The sequence below is a fragment of the Musca autumnalis genome, unplaced genomic scaffold (assembly GCF_047663935.1).
Source record: "Musca autumnalis isolate F117 unplaced genomic scaffold, ASM4766393v1 scaffold_1, whole genome shotgun sequence".
Classification (NCBI taxonomy): domain Eukaryota; kingdom Metazoa; phylum Arthropoda; class Insecta; order Diptera; family Muscidae; genus Musca; species Musca autumnalis.
The window spans coordinates 193,145,259-193,162,082 of record NW_027411644.1 but is presented as its reverse complement, the minus strand read 5'-3'; the positions used below and the strand labels follow the sequence as shown (position 1 = coordinate 193,162,082).

At 38.6% G+C, this 16,824-nt stretch overlaps 1 protein-coding gene across 1 annotated transcript in view; it reads right to left on the bottom strand.

Annotated features, from left to right (window-relative positions):
• The window catches only part of pnt (ETS transcription factor pointed), a 487,180-nt gene extending 470,361 nt beyond the window's left edge, over window positions 1-16,819 (bottom strand). The window contains exons 1-2 of the mRNA XM_073959416.1: window positions 15,975-16,819; window positions 15,676-15,913 (exon numbers count right to left, since the gene is read on the bottom strand). The gene's annotated coding sequence lies outside the window, so the exon portion shown is untranslated. The remainder of the gene's footprint in view (window positions 1-15,675; window positions 15,914-15,974) is intronic.
• Between the last annotated feature and the right edge of the window lie 5 nt (window positions 16,820-16,824).

Here is a 16,824-nt window from a genome sequence, read left to right as displayed (position 1 = left end):
ACAGGAGGTAAAATATGCAACATTGTTTCATATTTTGCTTCACACATACAAGAGGTAAAATATGCAACATTGTTTCATATTTTGCTTCACACATACAAGAGGTAAAATATGCAACATTGTTTCATATTTTGCTTCACACATACAGGAGGTAAAATATGCAACATTGTTTCATATTTTGCCTCGCTTATATTTAAACGCTTACATATGTATGTATGTATTCTTGATTATATTATCGAAAAAATGTGGGTCTCTCTCAAATTCTCGGGCTCTCTCCCCCTCATCCGTTCATATAGGTGGCTTAGCCTATCATATTTCTTGTAATTTTTTGTTGTTTTGACCCACTGTGCAGTTAAATTTAACCCTCGCTCTCCAAATACTCTCTCTCTCTCACACACACACACACTCTCTCTCTCTCCTTCTCTCTCTCTCTCTCTCTCTCACACACACACACACACACACTCTCTCACACACACACACACACACAGACAGGAGGTAAAAAGGTATCAAATTACTGATCTGGAATCGGCATTACCCCTCTACTAACGGCCATCCTCATTTCCAGCTCTATCCAGCATAAATACAAACCTCCTCCTAAATTCCCTTCACACAATAACAAATTGTACCAAATCCTGTGTAAATCGGACGTTATATGCAAATGATAACAGTAATCTTAATTCCAAATCTCACGAATCTAGATCTATCCGTTCAACCAATACAAAATTGTACCACACATGGAACCATTTCGTACCCCTAAGTGTACCTAATTCCACATTTTAGGATTCGAGCGCTATAATTTCACCCAAATTGTACAAAATGTAGTTCTTTTCGTACTCATAAGTACGAATTTCAAAAACTACTTCCATATCTCAATCCTACACTCCAACAGTAATCTTAATTCCAAATTTCTTGATTTCAACTCTATCCGTTCGCTCAAATCCAAATTGTACCAAATTTAGTACTATTTAGTACATTTCCTACCCACAACTAAAAATTTTCAAAATTTTATCAATCCTACAATTCAACAGGTATTTTAATTCCAAACTTGAGTATGGCAGCTACATCAGATCACCGAAATCCAAATTGTACCAAATTTAGTACCATTTAGTACTTTTCGCACCCATAAGTACAAATTTTCAAAACTACCTCAGTGCTATGTTCAAACAATAAGCTTAATTCCGAATTTCAGGATTCTAGATATATCCGATAACTCAAATCCAAATTTGGTACCATTTAGTACTATTCGTATCCATAGTACGAATTTCTAAACCTACATCTATCAACACTCCAACATCAACATCACATAAATTAAAATAAAATATCTGTTCACCCAAATGCAAACTGTATCAAATTTGGTACCATTTAGTACTTTTGTACCCATAAGTACGAATTTCTACAACTACCTCAATCCTACACGCCAACAGTAATCTTAATTCCAAATTTCAGGATTACAGCTGCATCCGATCACCGTAATCCAAATTGTACCAAATTTGATACCATTTAGTACTTTTCGTATCCAAAGTACGAATTTCCAAACCTTCCTCTTTCAACACTCCAACAATAATTCCGAATTTCAGGATTCCAAATGTGTCCGATCACATAAATTAAAATTTGGTACCATTTAGTACTTTTCGTACCCATAACCAAAAATTTCAAAAACTTCATAAATCCTACTTACCAACAGTAATCCTTATTCCGAATCTCGGGATTCCAGCTATATCCGTTCACCCAAATCCAAATTGTACCAGATTTGGTACCATTTAGTACTTTTCGTACACATAAGTACCAATTTTCAAAACTACCTCAGTGCTATGTTCAAACAATAAGCTTAATTCCGAATTTCAGAATTCCAGATACATCCGATAACTCAAATCCAAATTTGGTACCATTTAGTACTATTCGTATCCAAAGTACGAATTTCCAAACCTACCTCTATCAACACTCCAACAGCAATTTTAATTCCGAATTTCACGATTCCAAATGTATCCCAACATTGAAATCTAAATTGTAACAAATTTAGTACTATTTAGTACTTTTCCTACCCATAACTAAAAATTTCCAAAACTTTATCAATCCTACACTCCAATAGTACTCCTTATTCCAAATCTCGGAATTTCAGCTATATCCGTTCACCCAAACCCAAATTGTACCAAATTTGGTACTATTTAGTACTATTCGTACCCAAGAGTACGAATATCCACAACTACCTCACGCCTACACGCCAACAGTAATCTTAATTCCAAATTTCAGAATTACAGCTGCATCAGATCACCATAATCCAAATTGTACCAAGTTTAGTACCATTTAGTGCTTTTTGTTCCCATAGGTCCGAATTTCCAAACCTACCTCTATCCAACACTCCAAAAGTAATCTTAATTTCGAATTTCAGGATTCCAAATGTATCTGATCACCCAAATCCAAATTGTACCAAATTTGGTACCATTTAGTACTTTTCGTTGCCATAAGTACGAATTTCCAAAAGTATACCAATCCCACACTCCAATAGTAATCTTAATTCCAAATTTCACTATTCCAGCTCTATCCGATCACTTAAATTCATATTGTACCAAATTTGGTACCATTTAGTACTTTTCGTACCCAAAAGTATGAATTTCCAAAATACCTCTATCCTACACTCCGACAGTAATCCTAATTCTAAATTTCAGGATTCCAGGTCCATCCGTTCCCCCAAATCCAAATTGTACCTTATTTGGTACTATTTAGTACCTTCCGTACCCATATGTACGAATTTCGAAAACTACCTCCATATCTCAAACCTACACTCCAACAGTAATAGTAATTCCAAATTTCAGAATTCCAACTTTATCGGTTCGCCCAAATTCACATTTTACCAAATTTAGTACTATTTAGTACTATTCGTACAAATGAGTACACATTTTCAAAACCACCTCCTAATATCAACTTATCTTCTAAACCTTGATTTTCATTCCAAATTTCAAGATTTTAGCTCTGACCCTTCACGTTATACCAAATGGTACTAAATTTAGTAACTTTTATTACTTTTCGTACACTTATAGTTCGAATTTCCAAAAACCCTTTGGTACACCTTTCTAACTCTCCATCAGTGAACCTCATTCCAAATTTCAGAATTCTAGCTCTTCGCGTTTGCCTAATACTAAGGGTACCATATTTAGTACCTTTTAGTACTTTTCGTACTGTTCTAGTTCGAATTTCCAAAAACCGAGCCTTATCTGACCTATTCGGACCATGAGTGACCCTCACCCAAAATTTCAAGATTCTAGCTCCAGCCGTTTAGACTGGGCGTTGATTATCAGTCAGTCAGTCAGTGAGTCAGTGAATCAGTGAGTCAGTGAATCAGGGAGTCAGTGAGTCATCATTACTGAACTCTTTTATAAGTATAGATAATGTCCAGAATAATGACCATGATGATAATAATTATGATGATGATGCTGAGAATCAATGATACGACTATGGCCAGACAGACAGACATCATTCATGAAATCTCAAAACAGGATTTTTTTATGAATTAAATAGAAATCCACTTCTCATTTGTTGTATGTAGATTTTTGTTTGAATATTTCTTTCGGTACATCTAGGTGTTGTAAGCCGAAAGGTAAACAAATTTGAATTTTATTTATCATTTTCTTACGGCCGGTCAGTTGTTATTGTTATCAAGAGTTGTTTGTCTGTCATCGGGGTGAAAGAGGGGATCAAGAAGTAGTATGTAGTAGCGACAATGTTACAGATATTTCTTCTGAAGTGTTGTGTAATGTGATGAAGATCATTGTATCGCTGCTTGTTGAGTGTTGTTTTTTCTCTTCAGAGGGAGAGAAATTATTCTTTTGTTTTCATGATTTGTTTCATGATATTGGTGTTGACAATGTCGTGATATTAACGAGGGGAAGATTTGTGAGTAGGGGAATATTTAAGAATTTTCCACCAAAATGTAAAATGACATGGTTACTAAGTATTGAGAGTATTTCTCAATGAAGCTAGTCGAAGGACCAAATCTTTACAGATAATATGCTAGAAGGACCAAATTTACAGTAGTCATATTAACCACAAGTTATTATACCCTGAACATTTATGCTAACGAAATAATGGTTTTAGACCCCAAGTATGTTAGGACGAAATCCGTTTCAGACAATTTGGAGTCGATTTAGCAATGTCCGTCCGTCTGTCTGTCTGTCTCTCGAACGGATGAACCAATTTGGTCCAAAATTTGGCTTTCGTAATATTTTGTCCAAACTTAGTTCAAGTTCGAAGATGGGTTATATCGGTCCACTTCTACCGGTATCTCCCCCCCCCTCCCCCCATAAGCTTGAAAATGTTCGAAAAATTTGTGCGCACTATAACTCATGAAGGGAGTAACCTATTTGGTCCATACTTTGCGCATCGCTAAATTTCTACCGGACTTTGATGAGGTTCAGGTATGGACTTAATCGGTCCACTACTTCGGGTACCTCCCACACAAAGTTTCGGACAACGGTACAAGTTTCATAAGGGGCAAGTCCAAACTTCCTGAGAAAATAGCCTGAAAATTGCAAACAAAATCCTATGTCACCATATTTAGTGGCTGGAGAGCACGATAACTCTCGAACTGACCACTCACAACTGATTTGGTCCAAAATACCGGTCCACAAATTCCGGTACTTCCCCCTAATATTTAAAAAATGTCACTTAAATGGTATGCACGATATCTCTTGAACGGGGCAACCAATTCGGTCCAAACTTTGGATCTCCTAATATTTTGTCCAAATTTAGTTTAACTTCTAAAATTACCCATGTCGTTCCTCTACTTAGGGTACCTCTAAGTGCAGTTTAAGATCTGTTCGAAGATCCTTTGAAAATGTAAACCAATGCTATTCGTTGTGGTCCTGTTAACAGCGATATTATGTATTCGTGGACAAGTATACGCTTCCTGGCATACTGGTACAAATGTTATGCGATGACCCACTGAAATGACTGGTGGGTGAGATATCTATCGAAAAGATATGACTCCCAAAATAATATTCACTTTCATAATGGACTTTCATAATTCCTTCAAGTACCTCCTCCGCAACACTTTTTAATCCTAATCCACATTTTGTCTGTAAGTTCAAAAAGGCCCTAAAAATTCTGAAAAGACCCTAAATACATTCGATTTGTCCGTAAACGAAAGTTTCAATTCACATATGCTGAGGTTATATCTCTGTCGTCAAATCCGACTGATACTTTTTATACCCTCAGCATTTATGCTAACGAGGGTATATACACTTTCACACGGGCAAAATGTGCCTCATCGAAATAACGGTTTTAGACCCCAAGTATGTTTGGACGAAATGTGTTTCAGACAATTTGGAGTCGATTGAGCAATGTCCGTCCGTCTGTCTGTCTGGCTGGCTGGAGCGCACGATAACTCTCGAACGGATGAACCGATTTGGTTTAAATTTTGGCTTTCGTAATATTTTGCCCAAACTTAGTTTAAGTTCGAAGATGGGCTATATTGGTCCACTCCTTCCGGTACCTCCCCCACAAAAATTCGAAAGTGTTCGGAAAATTTGTGCGCACGATAACTCTTGCAGGGAGTAACCGATTTGGTCCATACATTGCATATCGTAAAATGTGTACCAAACTGGGATAATGTATCAATATAGACTCAATCGGCACACTCCTTCGTGTACCTCCCACACAAAATTTCGGAAAAGTTCAGTTTAGGGCCATCTCTCGAATCGCTCTGATTTTTGTTTTAGCAAATTTTATACGCTGCCCTCCATACGACGGTATAAGTTTCATCAGGGGTAAGTCCATACTTCCTGAGTAAATAGCCTGAAAGTTGCAAAAAACCCCTACGACACCGTATGAGGTGGTTGGAGCGCAAGATAACTCTAGAACGGATCTGCCGATATGGTCCAAAATTAGGCCTTAGTAATATTTTGTCCAAACATAGTTTAAGTTTGAAGATAAGCCATATCGGTCCACTCCTTCAGGTACCTCCCCCACAAAAGTTCAAAAATGTTCGGAAAATTTGTTCATACGGTAACTTTTGAAGGAGCGGCCGAATTGGTCCATACTGTACACATCCTAATATATATACAAGATATAGATCAGGTTCAAATATGGACTATATTTGTCCACTCCATCCGGTACCTCCCACACAAAATTTCGGATAAGTTCACCTTTAGACCTGATATCGAATCACTTTGATTTTTTTTGAAGCAACTTGCATTCGCTGCCTCAATTACGATGGTAAAAGTTTTTTCAGGGGTAAGTCCATACTTCTTGAGCAAACATCCCGAAGGGTGTAAAAACCCCCTATGGCACCATATTTTTGTGCTGGAGATCCACCTTAATAATGGTCAATGTAGATCCATTCCTTTTAGTATCTCCTCCGCAAAACTTTTGATCTATAATCCTAATGAACATTTTTGTCGGTTCAAATTTTTAAAAACCCCTAAATACATACGTTTTTTGGGAAAAATTGTTTCAATATATACAGGCTCTCTGCCGACTGATAATTTTTTACTTTTTTACTTGTTAATTTAACATTTTGAGTCCTGAGAGTTCGCAAAACATCATTACAAGAAACTACATTATCGAAGAGGGTGCTCTGGCCTTAGTCGCACCCGGGATCACAGCGACAGGTATGTTGCTGCTTTCTGCGCCAGAACATCGCCCAGCGTGTCTTCGAGATCGTCGTCGTCGGAATACGAGACGCCCCCGCAGTCTCCCCAACAACAACAAACGCAGAATCTAACACCATACGTTGTTGTTCAACGGTCCGGAAATGCATCAATCCTGCAATTCAATTGCAACGGTCTCCGCAATAAGGTCAGCGAAATTGTGGATTTTATAAGTCGAAAAAACATCATGGTCGCCGCGATCCACGAAACAAAACTCACCGCCACCTGTAGCTTGCAACGTTGTGATGGTTACAATGTGTGTGCAGTACAGGCCTATCTCGCTTGAGCTTGACCCTATTGCCCCATACATGAATATATGGGTGTAGCATTAAAGTGTGGTTCTGCCGAGATAGAGAAGCTAAATGTGTACATACCGCCGATGAATAGCTGTGCCCGGCGTTATATGCCCAATATTAGTTCGCTTTTAGAGGGCAATAACCGTCTGGTGCTAGGGGACTTCAATGCCTATCATGAGCATTGACATTCCGTCCTAGGTAATGACCAGAGGGGCACAGCGCTGGCCGAGCAAATTCATAGCTCCACGTTTTGCACGGAGAATGAAGATGCTCCTACGAGGATTAGAGGAGATTGCCACAAGTCGCCATATATCATCAGGTCTGATAAATGACGTATCCAGGCAACCCGTCTCCGTAAATAGACCACCCGATTTCATAACCTGGAACGCCGTACTTTCCTGAACCATAGGAAAGCTGATTGGCAAGGGTTCAGTGATTTTACCAATCACCGTTTCAGATCCTCGGGTAGCTGATGAAACTTTCCGGGACATCACTGCAGCAGCCGCTCGCTACATCCCTGCTGTTTGAATACCCAAAAATAAGACCAAATTTCCCAGCAGGGGCGAAGGTACTAGCAAATGAATGTGATGAGCTTCGTCGTACGAACCCTGAAGATGCGAGAGTTACTCGTAAAGAGCTTACTCTTGAAGTCAACAGTTTAGTAGGCGAACCTAAGCGGAAAAGTGGATTGATCACCTGAAGCAATGCAACATTGGTACGGGATCAAGTAAATTGTTGGCAACGGTTAAATCACTCTCGAATCCGGAAAAGTATGACAGAACGGATGTTACTTTCAACGGCGTGACAGTAACTGACCCAAAGATGTGCGCGTGTTATTTTAACCGGCAGTTCATAGAGCACCCCGAGAGTAATAGGGCAAAGGGGAGTGTGCTACGCCGTATAAGAAGAGCCCTCCCAGCCGAGAAGGTACCAGCACAATTTACGAACGCGAAATCATCTAAAGTGTTGGGCCCACACCGAATATCGAAGCAACTGGATGAACCCGGAGTTCAGTATTTAATAAGTGTCCTCAACCTATCTTTAGCCACCCATACTCTACCAGAAGCCTGGAAAGTTGGCAGGATGGTCCGGCAACTGAAGCCTGGCAAGGATGCCAGCAGAGGGGAATCATACAGGCCGATTTCACTCCTGTCGCCAGTAGCAAAGATCCTAGAGGCACTACTCCTCCCCACGATGAGAAGCAGTTTTCCAGTTGCCCAAAATCAACATGGATTTCGGAAAATGCATAGTACAACAACAGCATTAGACGCCATATCCACAAATATCAATAGAGGACTGAACCAGAACAGGCCGTGCGACCGAACAGTTATGGTGGCTCTTGACCTATCGAAAGCCTTCGATATTGTCAACCATGCCAAGCTGTTCGAGGATATAGAGAAGACTACTCTCCAGCCATGTTTGAAACATTGGGTGATCAACTACGTTCGCGGACGCCAGTCGTTTGTGGAATTCAGAGGCAATAAGTCCAAACCCCGTAGAGTGAAACAGGGAGTTCCTCAAGGAAGGGTTATTTATCCGGAACTGTTTAACCTCACAACTTAGACGGCAGAAATGAGGCTCCAATTAAACATATTGGTCGATGATGTACTAATTCCGACCACTAACTATCACAAAATATCGGGTGTAACGTTCGATAGCATGTTTAAGTCGTCCGCGCAAGCCACAACTATTTGCGATAATATCAGAAGTAGGAACAAGGTCCTCAAGTCGCTGGCCGGCAGCACTTGGGGTGCTGACAATGAAAGCTTGTTGACATCTGATAACGCAATAGGCCGGTCTGTTGTAAGCTGTGCGGTGCCAGCGTGGTATGCAAATACTAGGGCAACGCGGTAGAAGAAGATTCAAACCTGCCAGAATGCCGCACTGAGGACTGCAACAGAGTACCACTTCATGACACCAGTGGACCATCTTCATAAAGTGGCGAAGGTTTACCCGTGCGACAACACAACAAGATGTTGTCGATACAGTACCTGCTTGGGTGTTGTCGCAGTGAGCATCCCTGTCACGATATAAAAGAAAGGCTTCCCCCAACCGGGCACGTCAGGAGAAATTTTCATTATCTAGAGAGAGAGGTCCAAAGGCATAAAAGAGAACCTCTAGATCAATGGTGTGCACGGCCATCCACTGGTGGTTTCTGTAAATTTAATTAATTCAACAACACTTGGGCGTTTAAGTATTTTTTGTAATAATTCTTTAAGAATTCATTTGTAGCACGATTTTAGGTAACATTAGTGCTTAAAAATGTTTAAATATGTAATGAAACAACAAGAAAAATTAAATATTAATTCTCCCTTAAATTTTCTCTTATCCTATTTTGCTCAGCATTGCTCTAGATCACTGCCGACCAAGAAGAGGGCACACAAAATTCTAAATATTGGCATCTTTTGACAGTGTGTTAGTAAGGTTGTATGCACGCATGCTGCAAAACAAAAACAAATCAAAACATTTGCTCTCTTTTGTGTGCTCTTTCGTTGCCATCGGGTCGTGTGTGTGTGAATTGCCGAAAAACTTCGTAACTTCAACAATACCAAAGAACGGCATTGCTCTAGATCAGCATTCGGCACACAACAACAACAATTTGAGCAAACACTGTTGTCAGTGCATGGTTTTTCAATTAGTGAGTGGAGAGAGAAGCTCTCTCTGCTTGCTCGCGAGTAAAGAGGTGCCGCATTCTGCTCTAGATCAACGAGCCTTTCAGGCAGGCTTGGATAGCATTCTCAGACATGGTTGCGCAGGCATAGATAGATACAGAATGTATGCCGTACTTGGAGAACACCCTCCATCCATTGCAGCAGAAGAACGCCAGCTGCCAAGGCAAACACGAGTGGTTTTAGCCCATTTAACATCCGGACGATGCAGCCGCATCGATTCGTATTGGGCCCGAATTGTTGCCACGATACCCAACACGTGCCCGGTATGTGGATTGGGACCTCAAGGCACACTGCCTTTCTTCAGCTGCCCAGCTTACCCCACTCGCCTCCTCTTTCATGATTCTTTATGGACGCAACCAGTCCAGGTTGCAGAATTCTTGAAGCTGGATACAGAGGAACCAGAACTTGATAACTGAAATAATACACGAACGAACGTATAAACCCTTATAACAGCCTTTGTACATAGTAGGTTTCTTTTTGGGGTACACCGCAGCGGGACGCAGCTTGAAACTAGTTCGTTTCAACGTTGTCTATTTTGTGCGATACTTCGTATTTCTGAGCATGTGGCAAAGTTTTTTCTTTCTATCCGAATTTCCCAAGTCAGTTTGGGACGCCCTCTGCTCCTTGTACCCTGGGGATTCCATTCGAAGGTCATTTTGTTTGGTGTGTGTCGTCTTTTCTGAGCGTATGAGCTACCCATCCCCATTTGTACCATATTTATTTCCCTTTTTATAGGTTCTGATAACGTAAGTTGCAGAAGGTCTGAGTTGGATATTGTGATTAGTCAGAAGATGTTGCATATTCATTGTAATCATTTGTTTATAAATACATACTTGCAGACTTTGGTTAATGGTTTTAGACACCTTTCAAGTTTAGGAACTGTAAATCAATATTGGTGTGATGCTTGTGTTGAATAGTCGCAGCTTGGTACGTCTACTGATGTTGGGAAATGTCCATGTTTGTCATATTGTGGAAAGTGATTCTAGCTTTATTTAGACGGTTTTTCACGTTTGCATCGGCGCCCCCGTCTTTGTAATTATACTCCCCAAATAACAGAAGCTGTCGACGTCATACACGACAGTTGGCGTGCTATCCATCATTACAGTCAAAGGCTGTGCGTTTTGAGTTTCTTGACGCGTGCGTTTGGTTTTCTCATGTTGATTTTGAGTCCAATCGCTTTAGCATTAGTTAACCCAGTTCACTTAGCTTTTCATGTGGACGCCATTGTATTCCATCTTTGATTTCTGTATTTCTTTTGCGAATGTCGAATGTCCTTTGTTTAAAGCGCACGCTACATTCTGCCCTTGCGTAGAGCTCACAAATGATGTCTATGATTTTAGTGGGGAGCCCATATTCATTTAGAATATCCCACATTGTGTCTCTATTGAGATTATCGAATGCCCATTCAAAGTCCACAAATAGTAGATATAGGGGGACCTGAATTATACGGATTGTTTCACAACGGTTCGGAGTGTGTTTATGTGGTCAGTGCATGATCTCTGTGGTCGGGAACGTTTTGTTCGCGCCTCAATTGTGGGTTTAATACTGGGGTGATGCGGTCAGGTATTAAAAAAGCGAGAACCTATTGGATGTTGTTTTGAAGAGTGATTCCCATCCAGTTTCCACGTGAGCTTAGATCTCCTTTTTTGGGATTGTGATAATGACACCTTCTTTCCATTTCGATGGTATAGTATTGGGCTTTTGACATATGCGGCATATTTTAAAAGATTAAATTGCCAGGTCCTGGAGCTTTATGACTTTTGAATTTTCCAATCGCACTCGTTAGTCGTTCTACATTTATGTTGTGTTCTGTGGACTAGTTTTGTGTCGTTCCGGAACGAACTAGTTCCAAGGAACTATTCCGGACAAGGAACTATAGGAACTATATTCAGCTCTTGCGTTTATATAGTTCCTATAGTTCCTTTCGTTTTTCTCATTCTTTCAATATAACGCCTACGTCGATCTTTCGTTGTTGCTATTTGTTCGCTGCAATTTATTCTTATGTCAATTCATCCACCAAACAATGAACACATTTGGTCTCGGAACTCGGAACGAAAAGAGCGACGAAAGATATAGATTCGTTGAACTAATTCGGTCTCGGAAATATTTGCAATGAAAAGAATGATGAAAGATTCGTTGAACTATATCGATCTCGGAACTATTTGGAACTATGAAACTACTTTAAGGAACTAGTTCCTTTTGGGAAAAGGAAAGATCGATCCGGTCCCGGAACTGGATTGCCCAACTCTACCGTGGACTGATACTGGTCGGGGTCGTTGACATCTTCTTCATCTTTGTGTTTATTTCAGCTTGAGTCCATATTTTGTTGTAATTCAATTGTTTGAATAACAACAAAATATTTTAAAGTGGATATGAAATTGATTAGTTGCGGGCGAAGGGCAGGGAATACTATAGTTTCAGTTGTCACCAAACAACTTCATCAGTTCCCTTTTTCGCCGACTCTGTATCGATAAACAGGTCAATAAAGCCATCTAGCAAATTAAATAAAATGAGAAATTTGCTGTATGGCCCTAAAGCTGTTTACCCTACAATTTGAGTCGAACTAGAGAATTTCATATCCACCACTGTTTTTATGTCGTCTTTGCTTCGCAAAGAATACGAACATAGAAATGTTGCTTCAATAAGCGGGGTAAAAACAACAAGAAAGTTGTTTTTGCATTGCCTATAATTGTTGTTGGCGTTTTTATACCCTCCACCATAGGATGGGGGTATATTAAGTTTGTCACTACGTTTGTAACTACTCGAAATAATCATTGTAGACCCCACAAAGTATATATATATTCTTGATCAGCGTGCAATTCTACATCGATATAGCCATGTCCGTCCATCTGTCCGTCTGTGGAAATCACTCTAGCGTCCGAACGGATTGACGTAGGTTGATGAAATTTTGGGAAAATATGTTATATTTACGTAGGACTTTTGGTATTGAAAGCGGGCTATGTAGGTCCACGCTTTCGTATAGCCCCCATACAAAATGACGCGTGACGCGTCGTCGTTTTAAGGAATTTTTTAAGATATTTGGCCCATTTTACTACCGAATTGGTTGTAATTTGGTACTTTGTGTCTCCAGAGGCCAAAAAATATTCCTACCAAAGTTGGGTTATATAGGTCCACGTTTTGGTATAGCCCCCATATAAGGCCCCATATAAAGTACGCGTCATTTTAATATATTTTGAATGTATTAGACCCATTTGACCACAGAATTGGTTGTAATTTGGTATTTTGTGTCCTCAGAGGCCAGAAAACATTCCTACCAAAGTTGGGTTATATAGGTCCACGTTTTGGTATAGTCCCCACATAAGACCCCTTATAAAGTACGCGTTATTTTAATATATTTTGAATGTATTAGACCCATTTGACCAAAGAATCGGTTGTAACATTGTATTTTGTGTTTCCAGAGGCTAAGAAACATTTCTACCATAAAATGTTTATATAGGTCCACGTTTTGATATAGCCCCCATAGGACGATATCTCCCGATTTTCGGTATTTTGAACGTTTTAGCCCCATTATCACACCGAGATGGCTGAAATTTGGTATTTAGTCTTCTTTAGGTGTATAAAACTTTCCCCCAGAAATTTGTAGGTATAGGTCCACGCCATCATATAGCCCCCATAAGGGTACCTTCCGAATTTCGGTATTTTGAAGGTTGTGGCCACATTAATCCACCGAAATGGCTGAAATTTGTGGTGGAGGGTATAAAAAGTTCGGCCCGACCGAACTTAACGCTTTTCTTACTTGTTTATTGTTGGACTGCAGAATTTTACATCTTTGTGTTTATTTCAGCTTGAGTCCATATTTTGTTGTAATTCAATTGTTTATAAAATTCAGTCCAGCGCATAAGTTCTTGCTCAATTGATGTAAGAGGGAATCCGATCTTGTCGTCAAGGGTGGTATATATATGGCTTTTTTGAAATTTTGCCTTTTAGGGCGAAGATCATTTTTAATGATTTTTTATTAATTTTCTCGTTTAAAGTTAAGCTTGATGATCGGAAATTATTTGCAAGTGAAAAAGGAAAGCTAAGGACTCGAACCCACATAGTCACCAAATTACGTTACCTGGTTTCACTGGTGGTAAAACAGATCTTCGGACGTATCGACTATGTAGTGGCTTCTCTGTCCTAGAACTTTTCGTTTTTCAAATGCAAATGTGTTTTATACATTTACCACGACAAACGCTTCTTTCCGCTGCCTTTGAAGTTATGAGTTTTGGCTTTGAACGCTAACACGCCGTGACAACATTTTTTGATATGTATGTTTTCAAGGACGTGGGTTCAAATCCAAAATGGGCTCAGCCTGTTTTTTTATTTTTTGAAATTTTGCCGTTTAGGGGAGATTTTGATTTGTTTCATTGCAGTATAAACTCCCCTCAGATTGTTACGTCGAGCCGAGGTTTCAGTATCTGTTGCTACCCCGCACAGTGGAAAAAAGTACCAAAGTAAAAGTAAAAGTCTATGTTTTATTGTATGTTTGTCAATAAATTCGATATGAACAGCTATAAATTGACAATTTTACTTCATTTATTAATATATTTGGTAAATTTGTATTTTTAACGTAGAATGGTACCTATCGACTTTCGGTATTTTAAAGATTTGTACCACATTATCCAACCGAAACGGCTAGGATTTGGTATTTAGTCTCCGTGGGGGTTATGCATACACTCCTATAAACATTTTCGGTATAGGACCATGTTTTCATATAGCCCCCATAGACCGGTACCACCGATTTCGGTAATTTTGGAGGTTTTAGCCATATTATCCAACCGATTTAGCTGAAAGTTGACATGTAGTCTTCGTTGGTAGTATAAAATATTCCGACGGAGAATTTTCGGCGCAGGAACACGCATTGATATGGCCCCCATAGAAAGGTACCGCTCTAATTTCAGCATTTTTACATAAAAAATGATATTAATAAAAATAGTAATAAAATAAAATGTTGCAGTTTGTTGCAGCTAAAATTTTACAAATTAGTTAAGAACTATGTGTACTAAAAATAAAATAAAAAATCTACGCGCCATCCCGCGACACTCCTTAGTAATAGCTTTAACAAAGTGCTCAATTTGGAAAAAACGGATGCCACATGTTTTAAGTGTAAAATCCGAGTTGCAATAAATAACATCTTATATTCAACATTTTTTAAATCACCTGCTTCACGAAATGTTAAATTCAATAAACCTTTAAAATTACTTTGTAGGAAGAGTGCATGCGACGATCACAAATTTACTACTAAACTATATTATGAAAACTAGTTAAAAAATGTCAACCAAAAACGGACCGTTATTCCGCTTAGGCTGATGCAAAACAAATTATTTTAAATGCAGTTGCATTCTGTGGACACCTAAGATTAATACTGCAACAATCATTTTTAAATTGGCGTATGTGATTTTTTTGACTTTTGGCGCGCTAGATCGGTATTTTTTTCCACTGTGCCCCGTTTACGTAATTATTTTTGTCTTCCTTTGCCAATTTCTTGACTTGTTTTTCAGTTTCCATATTTTGTTGCTTTTTATAAGCTTTACTGGGGAATTTGTTTGTTTATTAGTTCCTTTGTTCGATCACTTCCCATGTTCTGAGTCTAATCGATAGTTTATTTTCCCATTCTTGAGTCCAATAGTTTTCTCTGTTGCTGACCTACAGGCATTGCTGAAAAGAGGAGTTAGCCCTTTTAAATGCAACTCTCAAAATTCTATTTCTAATTTTCAAACATTTTTTACCCTACTAAATGTTAATCCAACTTATTAAGATTTAATGACAGCTTCAAAAATACAAATTTTACAAAGCTGTAATTAAATCATAAAAGCAAAGGTCCCTTATTTCAAAAATATTTTCAAAAAACTGGAGCAGAAGACAAAGAAGGAACAAGTGTTTGAAAGAACGAGTGTAGGTTTCATGTGTGTGAGGAGTTTGGCAGCGTTGCAAGTGCTGAAGACTTGTGGCTAATACAAAACTAAAAATTCATAATAGGCATGTCTGTCCAGTATGTTTTGTTTTTGGTTGTGTGTTTTCTATCCAAAAATAAAAAGGTTTGTGGGTTGTTGTTTTACCTACCTGCGTTTAAAACCGTTTGGTCGACTTAGTCGAGCAGACACCAGATACGACAATAACGCTGCAGGGTTTGACCAATTGACTTGGTTGGTTGGCTGACGGACTTCTTTGCCAAGATCTTCAGCAGCTTGTGTTGTTGTTGTTTAAAATTTCAAACAAGAACTTTGAAAATTTGATATCCAAAACTTGTTATTGTTGGTATTTTTCAAAACAGATTAACTTCTTTTGCTCACCAGTTAATCTGTTCAAAAAAATTAGTTTTTAATATTTTTTTAAATCAAATAATGGTGGAAAATCATTACAATTGCCACTTCTCTACGGTTTGTTTTGTTGCTGCTGCTGTCACCGTCATAGATAAAATTGAAACCAAACAAAATAAAAACTGCGTGGTTGTATGCGATTTTGACGTTGTTGTTTTTGTGATTTTTCAAAATAAAATGAAAAAGCCCCTTTATTTTTATTCTTGCTAATATTTTTTCAATTGTGGGCCGATAAGCACAGGCGGTTATTTTTTTGTTTTCAAAATGAAAAGAAAATTACCATTTAAATTTATGAATTATTGGCAAACGAAAATTATGGCATTTTCCAAATTAAGGCACACTTAAATATCACAATATTGCACTATTTATTTTAAATTCTTATTTTCTTTCAGAAATTTTGAATAATTTTCTTTATTCTTCTTTTTCTCTCTTTCTTCAAAATATTCTATACAAAACACTGAACAAATTGTTGTTGTCGTTGTTGTTTCTTTTTCCCACAATTATTTATCTTTTGCAATTTCTTTAACACTTTCTGTTTTATTTTAGCCCCCGACGACCGGCCGCCTAAACAGACAACGCACACGCACAACAATTAAAACAAATGCCCACCACTGATGTTTTTTTCTCTGCTTCTTCTTCTTGCGACTCTGTAATGCACTTGTTGCAATTATTTCAATATGATTTTGATATCGATCTTTTTCTATTTTGATTTTGGCAAAACCATAATATCGGCATTATACATATATTTTTTCAAAACAATTGCTCCCGAAAATCTCTTGTCGTCCGTTTTTTTTTTTAATTTTTGGTTATTTTCTTTTGTTATCAACAAACAAAAAAGCAAAGCAATCGAAGCGCCTTCGTCAATCCTCACATTCAACGTTGTGAGAGTTTC